This window comes from Miscanthus floridulus, chromosome 9 (genome assembly GCF_019320115.1).
Source record: "Miscanthus floridulus cultivar M001 chromosome 9, ASM1932011v1, whole genome shotgun sequence".
Classification (NCBI taxonomy): domain Eukaryota; kingdom Viridiplantae; phylum Streptophyta; class Magnoliopsida; order Poales; family Poaceae; genus Miscanthus; species Miscanthus floridulus.
Window position 1 is genome coordinate 11,828,436 of NC_089588.1, and position 8,748 is coordinate 11,837,183.

Consider the following 8,748-nt stretch of genomic DNA (forward strand, 5'->3'; position numbering starts at 1 on the left):
GCTTTCGGCGATGAACCCTCGGGCCCCCGCCTGCGGTCTCCGCCTCAGGTACGCCGAAAACCACCGACCTCCGACGCCCGGTTCAGTCGTGCTCCTGCTCGGGCCTCCGTCCGTATGAGCAGAGGCCGAACCGGAGCGCCAGCGCCGTCCATGAGCGTCTTCCTTTGCTTACCTGCACACACATATTAGACGTTGGTATTTGATTAGCCTATCAGTGGGGCAGCCTCCGCCCTCTTCGCCCGGAGGTGCCTGCGCGCCTAACGGGCGGAGGCTGCGCCGAGGTTGCACGCAGCGTCCTACGAGCACAGTCTGAGAAACTTTCATATTTCCAGGGTCTGGGTCTGGAGGCATGGTGGCTGGGCCTTCGCTTAGGTGATCGGTCGGAGACGTCTCTGCGAATTGCTGACCGCGTAGGCCTCCGCTACTCTCGGAGGCCGTGTTACAACTGCAGCCGCCCCCACGCGCTGAGCCTAAACGGCTCCGGCTGCGTGCCGCCCCCGCGCCCGTGCTCTCGCCTGCGACGTCCATGCATGTGTGCAGTGCAGCTGCGCGGGCCACCGCTGCTCTGCACTGGCCTGTCGCCGCCTGCGCACGCGCAACCGTGGCCCCGCACCGGCCACCCCATGCACCCATTGCCCAGCCGCAGCTAGCGCCGGGCGCCGCCCACATCTGCCACCTCACTAGCCGCTGCTCACGAGGAGGGCATGAACATGATGTGTCCACTATGTCCTTCAGATGTGGCCGGGGCCACTCAACCTGCCACGTAGCACACTAACGTCGAGGATCAACACTCAGGACGAATAAAATCCGACCGGTGAACGACACATCGCCATTAATGTTATCCTAAACGCTAAACGGTAAACAGTCGGTCATCTTCCGTTTAGCCTATTATTCGGGTATAAAACAGATCTTTAAATCGGAAAACGACTGTTTTAACAGTCAAAACAACCGATTAAACGAAAATAATATACCACCATATAGCGTTTAAATGGTGTACAAACGGGCTAAACGGCCGTTAGTGACAAGAAAGTATATATGCTCCTACCTCCAGCTAGGCATCCAAACAACTTAGCTCATGTTACCTACATTAGCTAGGTCGTTATGTACGTAGCTGGCTGCGTAGGCTGGAGGATACCCATGGTTGCTCCATGAGAATCGTCTTCACTATTTTTTTCGGATGAGGGTATAAAAAAAAGGCACACATAAAAAATAAACTTTGAGTGAAAAAAAAAATAATTTTTACATCAGTCCTCCGTATCATACAAACACCCGACAATATGCCACTGGCCACTGCCTTCTTTACTACTCTTCAACTATTTCGCTCTCGGTTTGTGATAACGTAGGCAGAGGAGATGGCTCAGTGTTGTCGTTACTGCTCAAGTCACTGATGTTGATAGACTCAGATATTTGGAGATCGGTGGCCTGCGATAACGGCGAAGGTGGTGGTCCGGTGTTCATCTCGAGCTCTGTGGTCCGGGATTCACCACTCTGCTGACCACCTGTTCCAATGATCCGTTCAAGTATCTGACGAAGCCAACCTATTCCATATATCCGGGCAAGGAGTATTGATACTGCAAATGCAAACATTCATCTGTTAATAATAGAGTTTGTTTCTTTTGCAGCAAAAACATTTTGAAAACAAAACTTAGTGCATGCCATGGCCATTTTTTTTTGACACTTTTGTTATGCTTCACTACTGGAAACAGGGCCTTTGCCGAGTACAAACTGCTTTGCTGAGTGTCAAAAATCGAGCACTCGGCAAAGAATTGCACTCGGCAAAGAATTCTTTGCCGAGTGCCGGGCACTCGGCAAAAAAGGGCACTCGGCAAAGGACTTCTTTGCCGAGTGCCAGGCTCTCGGCAAAAGCGCGGCACTCGGCATAGGCTGCCCCGCGTAACGGTGTTCGGCCACGTCCTTCTTTGCCGAGTGCCTGCTGTTAGGCACTCGACAAAGATTTTTTTTTTTTGGAAAATACTTTGCCGAGTGCCCCTGACACGGCGCTCGGCAAAGATTCAATTTTTTTTTTGAATGTCTTTGCCGAGTGTCTAACAGCTTCGGCACTCGGCAAATGGAGAAATTAAATAAATTACATTTTTTTTGAAATACCTTTGTCGAGTGCCCCTATGAAGGCACTCGCCAAAGAGGAAATTTCTAAAAAAAATAAAAAAACCTCTTTGCCGAGCGCCTTATTCTTGGCACTCGGCACAGACCCCCTTTGCCGAATGTCATGCCTCGACGCTTGGCAAAATTTTTTTATTTTTGGCCTACAAATTTTTTGTGCGGCCCTTTTAAAGTACCAGGAACTCCTCGTTAGAATTTGGGGATTTTTGTAGCTTTTTATATATTTAGTTACTTTATTTCGTTTACTTGAATTTGTTCGAAAAATATAAATTTGAACTGCACATGGTACGAATAATGGAATTTAATGATTTGAAAAATGATAGTCATGTTACTGAGTGTAGTGTGAGGCCGTATCCAGGAACGGACCCGAAATTTCGGACAACTTGTTCACGAAACATGACCGCGAACTTGCGTGCGAAGTGTTTTTAAATTCTATAAAAAGCAAACGAAGTCCGAAAATCATGAAACTTGTTGAGATGTCGTGATATCGTATGTGGAGGCTACGATAAAAATTTCAGAAGATTTCGTGCACGTTGTCACGTACGATGCTTACAAACCAATACATCTCTACATGTGACAACGTGGAGGCTATGATATCGTATGTGGAGGCTATGATAAAAATTTCAGAAGATGTCTTGGTTTGTAAGCATCGTACGTGACAATATTGATTCGTTTTGAGATTAAATTGGTTTAATTTGATCTTCTTATATGTCCAATACTTGATGACATGTAGATGATTCCCTAGTGGTGCCAAGCGTATCCTGAGTGCTGGGCGATGATGGTGGAGAGGTGGTTCACGGAGGAGTACCTCAAGATGCACATGGATGCCCGGGATCGTTGTTTGCAGATGCAAGGTCTAGCACACCATCAAGGCAGCCGCAGCCTCGCCGGATACAAATAAGCATGGGTACGCGAATTCATTTATCTATTGTGACGCTCAGTTCTGCCTGATTTCTAATCATCGTGCTGTCTTTCTCGCAGTCGGCGTCACATAGTAGCCAGGCTTGCTCGAACTTCCAGGCATGGTGTATGGCCCATAAGGGCAAGGCGACGTCTGACGTCTCCTTCAACCTGGAGGACCCACCCGAGGCATATACGAACCCGAGCGTCCACTCCTGCATCAGTGAGTACACTGAGGTGGCGAAGTCGCTCCATGGGCCAGACCACGATCCGAGCACCTAGAACTTCGATGGAGAGACCGTCATGAGGGCGGGGCAAGGCAAGAAGCATGGGCGGTTCTGGCTTGGCGACGACGTCATCGACACGGCCTCTACTCCCTCTCTCTCCCAGATCCGAGCACGGAGCACGAGCGAGAGCCCGACCATTCGCACATGGTCGACCGCTGCACAGCACCGGGTCGACGCACTCGAGGTTATTCTTGTTTTACTCGTCATACATTGATCTTTACACACCTTAATTAGCTTTATATTACTGAAACATTGGAGTGAAATATTGCAGGCCCGGCTGGAACAAGAAATGAGGCAACGTCAGGAGCTGGAGGCCGGGCAGCAGAGGATGGCGGCCTAGCTGGAGGCCGAGCGGGCCGAGCGGCAGGCCTAGACACAGAGGCTGACGGACATTACTGAGTTCCTACAAGGGCTTGGGCAATGTGTGGGCTTCTCTCTGTCAGCTGGGTTGTTGGTTCCACCTCTGCCTCCGCGTCCTGCAGCTACAGCTACTCCTGTGAGTATGAAAGTTTTTTTACTTTTGCTTGTGCTTTGCTTGTATGGCCTCTACCTTTCTAGATTAGCTATCCAAATAATCTTGTCTCACATGCAATCTTTTCTCCTTTGTGCAGTCTCTATCTGACGGTGGTTCGAATAATCCACCTCATGCACCTCCGAATAATGGAGCTGGGCCTTCACCACAGTCGTAGTGCCCGAGATGAGTGCACGTTGTATTTTTTCATTTGTTGTTCACTTGGTGATGGACTTGTGATATACTTGTGATGCACTTGTGGACTTTGATGGACTTATGAATTTATTTGGATGGACTTGAGCACTTATTATTATATATGTGATATATATTGTGATGGATGTGATATGTGCGGATGGATGTGTGGATAGATGAGATATATATGTGATGAATGATATATATATGTGATGGATGAGATATATATGTGATATATGTTTGTATGAATTTATTTGTCATGATGGAATGTAAAAAAATAAAAAAATTGTCGTTTTGGTTCACTTTGCCGAGTGTTCCACTCGCAAAGGACTCCGTTGCCGAGTGCCATGGTCACAGCACTCGGCAAAGCTGGAAAAATGGGCGCTCGGAAAACCATTTTTTCAGCTTTGCCGAGTGCCTTGACCATGGTACTCGGCAAAGATTTTTTTAAAAAAAAATTCAAACTTTGCCGAGTGCTGGCCAGAGGGCACTCGGCAAAGAATTTTTTTTTTAAAAAAATCAAACTTTGCCGAGCGCTGGCCAGAGGGCACTCGGCAAAGAATTTTTTTAAAAAAAAAAATCAAACTTTGCCGAGCGCCGGTCAGGGGGTACTCGGCAAAGAATTTTTAGAAAAAAAAAACATCTTTGCCAAGGGCCGGATAGAGGGCACTCGGCAAAGAATTTTTTTTAAAAAAATAAAAAATCTTTGCCGAGTGCCTGCAGGGTTGGCACTCGGCAAAGCGACCGTCAATGGGATCGGCACCGTGACGGTCGCTTTTCTTTGTCGAGTGCCTCCGGGGCTCTCGGCAAAGTCTTTACCGAATGTCCGATAAAAGACACTCGGCAAAGAGGGTTTTGCCGATCAATTTTTTACCATATGTTCTTTGTCGAGTACCGCACTCGGCAAAGGCTTTGTCGAGTGCAATTTAATCTTTGCCGAGTGCTTTAGGCACTCGACAAAGAACCTGAATCCAGTAGTGCTTAGTGAAGTTGAGGGTTTTAGGCACAACTTACTTACCGAAGGATATTACTACTAGACCCTCGTTAGCTATATGGACCCATGTACTAGTCCAGCCGGCATCCATACTCCACCTGAGACAAAATACAAAATATCGAACATGAACACATTATTCATTTTTTCATTGCGATCAGGTTTCTATCTGAACTTACTTTTCTGATGTATGATGAGTGACCCAGCCGACAAACATCATGCCGAAGTACATGGATCCCATAGCAAAGACAAAATGGAAAAAAACCATACCCATACGGTATGTCATTTTCCGACTCTACCACATTTCTGAACTGCAATATTTGAGGCATTTTCTATTTAAGTGGCACAACAAATTTCACATTTTTATTGATTTGATGTTTTTTTCAGTTGGAATGAACATACCTATATATAAACATTTGTAGTCGGTGCCCGTCGAGAAAGCAGCTACAGCGATGCTGATTAGTTCAACAATAAAACTCTGCCAATGTTGAAATCATATCTCGATGAAATATTTGATGAAATATCACTATAGATAAGAACCATAACAGAATAAAGAATACTTACTCACCTCATCTTTCGCTGCCTGGTTCCTTCGGCTTTCTGGAATCATATTGGCTGGACTGGGGTCAACCTTCCGGAGCCAACTCACCTATGGGAGATGCCACGGTCACCACATATCCCGGCTAAGCACTTCCCGATGATGATACTACTGTGTTGCTGGCAGATTTGGAACCATCGCCACGACGTCGTCTTTCGCCATCAGCAACCCTGTCTGAGCCGCCTCCTGTACAGCTGCAGGGAAACATGTCGCCTATGGAGCAGCCGCCTTCGATCCCAAGACCGTTCCATTGCTGATCACTGGTGTAATTTATTTGTCATGAATTAATGCCCTGTACGATTAAGAACATGTAAACTCTAGGTGCCTGGCACCCTCCATTTACTGGCTTGCCGGAATCTATGGAAAATCATTCAGGTGGGGCTCTCCCCCCTCCGGTGAAGTCTTCTAAAAAAAATAATAAAGAATACTTACAATCATAGTCTTCCAATTTTCACCTGAACTAGCTTTTTCTTTCTTGTAGCACCTTGTCCCCGGTTCACTGTTGAGGTCAAATTTTAGAGCCCAAGAAAATAAAAAAGTTAGTTTTATCATTTATTATAAACTGACTCCAATATAATAGACAACCACATCGATCATGCATAATTTGGTATAAATATTTTTTCCTTTTAATTGCTGACCAGCACAGGAATACAATGTACACCCCTAGTAGCCCTGGCTCCATGTAGAACCCCTTGGCCTAATTTAGACAACAGGTCACAGATTCATAGCCCAATTTTAATTAGTATTTCACTTGCTTTTTTTTTATTCTTAGTTATCATGTGATGATCTAAGTAAGTATGCAATTACCTTGGAAATCATTGAGATTAGTGACATGAGGTACACCAGCAGCAGTGTGGCGACAATGAATGTGATATTTTGCCAGCAGCCCACGTACCACAAGCCCATAAGTATGGTCCCAACCATAGAACCACTGTACCCTAAGATGAATTTCTAACCTACTACAAGGAAGGTCGGTAGTGGAATTTACCGTAGAGTTGAATCACATAGGCTGGTGCCATTGTAGATATTATAAGGAAGATTGCCAAAAGGACAATCTTTGCCGGCCTCCACTGGGAATGCCACACGTTTCTATGATCGTGTACCTTCCTCGTGTACGGGACTTTGGCATTTCACCCATCACCAGAAACGGGTTTCACAGTTTTATCATCCCTCAAAGTGGTTTCGCTAGTTTGTCATTATAAAACTGGTGTCACCTGCTGAAATACATTTTAGGTAGTTTTAATTCGTGGAAAAAGAAGAAGATGTCTCCTTCCACTTCTACGCCCGTCTCATGTTATCTTCCTCGAAACAGATCGAACGCAAAACGGATCGGCTCCTCCATCCCCAGCGGCATCAGCGCCGCCCACACCGTGCCTGACTGCATCGGTGACCAACGAAGCCCACACCGATGCGGCCATCTGGAGCTCGAACGCAAGAACAGAACGAACACGAGCGCACGAACAGAGAAGGGGCGAGCACAAAAATCGACGAAACCGGTCGAAATCAAAACGAATCGCTCCCAAACATTGCACAGACCATCACAAGGGAGTTGGTGAGCATACTCTAAGAGATCATCGCCCAATTTCAGCTTAAACTCTAGGACATGCAAGATTTGGGGCAAGAACGGGGTTTTTCACCCTAAACCGAAAATTGGATCGATCTACGAGCTCGTACCAAATTAGTTGAATCACTTGGGGGATTTGATCAGCACATATCCTTGCTCGAATCGACTAAAAAAGAACGAACAAAAACGCCCTTAAATCGACCAATTGAAGGACGAACAGGAGAGGAGAAAAACACACATAAAACACAAGAATGCAGAGCTGCGAAAATAAAATCACAAATCTCTTGAATCCTGGCGCTGTTCACGGAAAACACAAGAATGTAGACGTACACGATTTAGGAGCAAGAAAAATAGCCAACTGTTCCAGTAGGCAGCTGAACCATGATGAACAAGAGGGCCGATTCAACTGTGGCTGGCGGCTCCGGCGGTTGTGAATACCGTATCAAGTGAAAAAAGTAATTTAATACTCCAAAGATTTATACTAATTCACGGATGCAAGAACCAAGCTTTTGACCAAACAAAATCAAATCACTCAAAGACAGGCAAGGAAATCACACGCAGAGCAACGGAGGGGCTGCTCTCCAACCTGCTGTTGAACAAACGCACGCATAGGAACCAAGAAGGCCACGCACGGCCAGGAGCCCAGGAGCGAGCACAGCTCGGTGCAAGCATGCACGGTGCTGATGCGCTTAGTGCTGCGCTCCGGCTCCCGCCGCCAAGGCTGGCGGGTGGACTGGACACCTCCGGCCGGCGGCCTGTGCTGTCACCCGGCCGAACTGGAGTTGGCGCACGGGGACGTCCTCCTCCTCCTCCTCGTTCCCTCCTAGCAGGAACGCCGCGCGTCGAGCCGAGCCAGCGGCCGGAATGCCCACACAGAAGCGCCCGCTCCCGTCGTCTGCCTCGCCCGGCCCCGACGCCCAAGTCGAGGAAGCTCCTAGCGCTGACACGGACGGCTGCGGCGAGGGCGACCGACGGTCGCCGAAGCTGCCGCCGGGGATGGAGGAGAGGGAGTAACGGGAGAGAGGGCCGATCCGTTTTGACGTTCGATCCGTTTGGATGAACATAACAGCGCAGGGGTAGGAATGGAAGGAGGCGTCTTCTTTTTTTTCCACGAATTAAAACTCCCTAAAATGTATTTCAACGGGTAACACCAGTTTCATAATGGCAAACTAGCAAAACCACTTTGAGAGATGGTAAAACTGCGAAACTCGTTTCTGATGATGGGTGAAATGCCAAAGTCCCCTGGTGTACACGGTCAACAAGAACATGACCAAGAAAAATAACTAATTGACATTTTTAAGGAGAACATAAAGGAATGTACATAAATAAAATATTTCTTATTAAGTGAAAGGTGTTTTTAGGATACAAAGAACACAAGGCTAATTATCAATATGGCCATGTTCGGCTTACCCCATATTTGGCTTGTTCGGCTTCTTTTTTCAGCCGGAACAGCATTTTTCTCTCACAATAATTCAGCCGGAACCGTGTTTTTCAACCAGTTTCAGCCAAGTTTCAGACCAGCGAACGGGGCCATAGCCTCCATTGCCAGACAGTCACGATTGCCCTGACAACCGTTAAGACGCT

The 8,748-nt window shown here is 47.1% G+C and overlaps 1 pseudogene; it reads right to left on the bottom strand.

The window, feature by feature from the left end:
* Positions 1-1,516: 1,516 nt before the first annotated feature.
* On the bottom strand, positions 1,517-8,473 carry LOC136479238 (uncharacterized; annotated as a pseudogene).
* Positions 8,474-8,748: the final 275 nt, after the last annotated feature.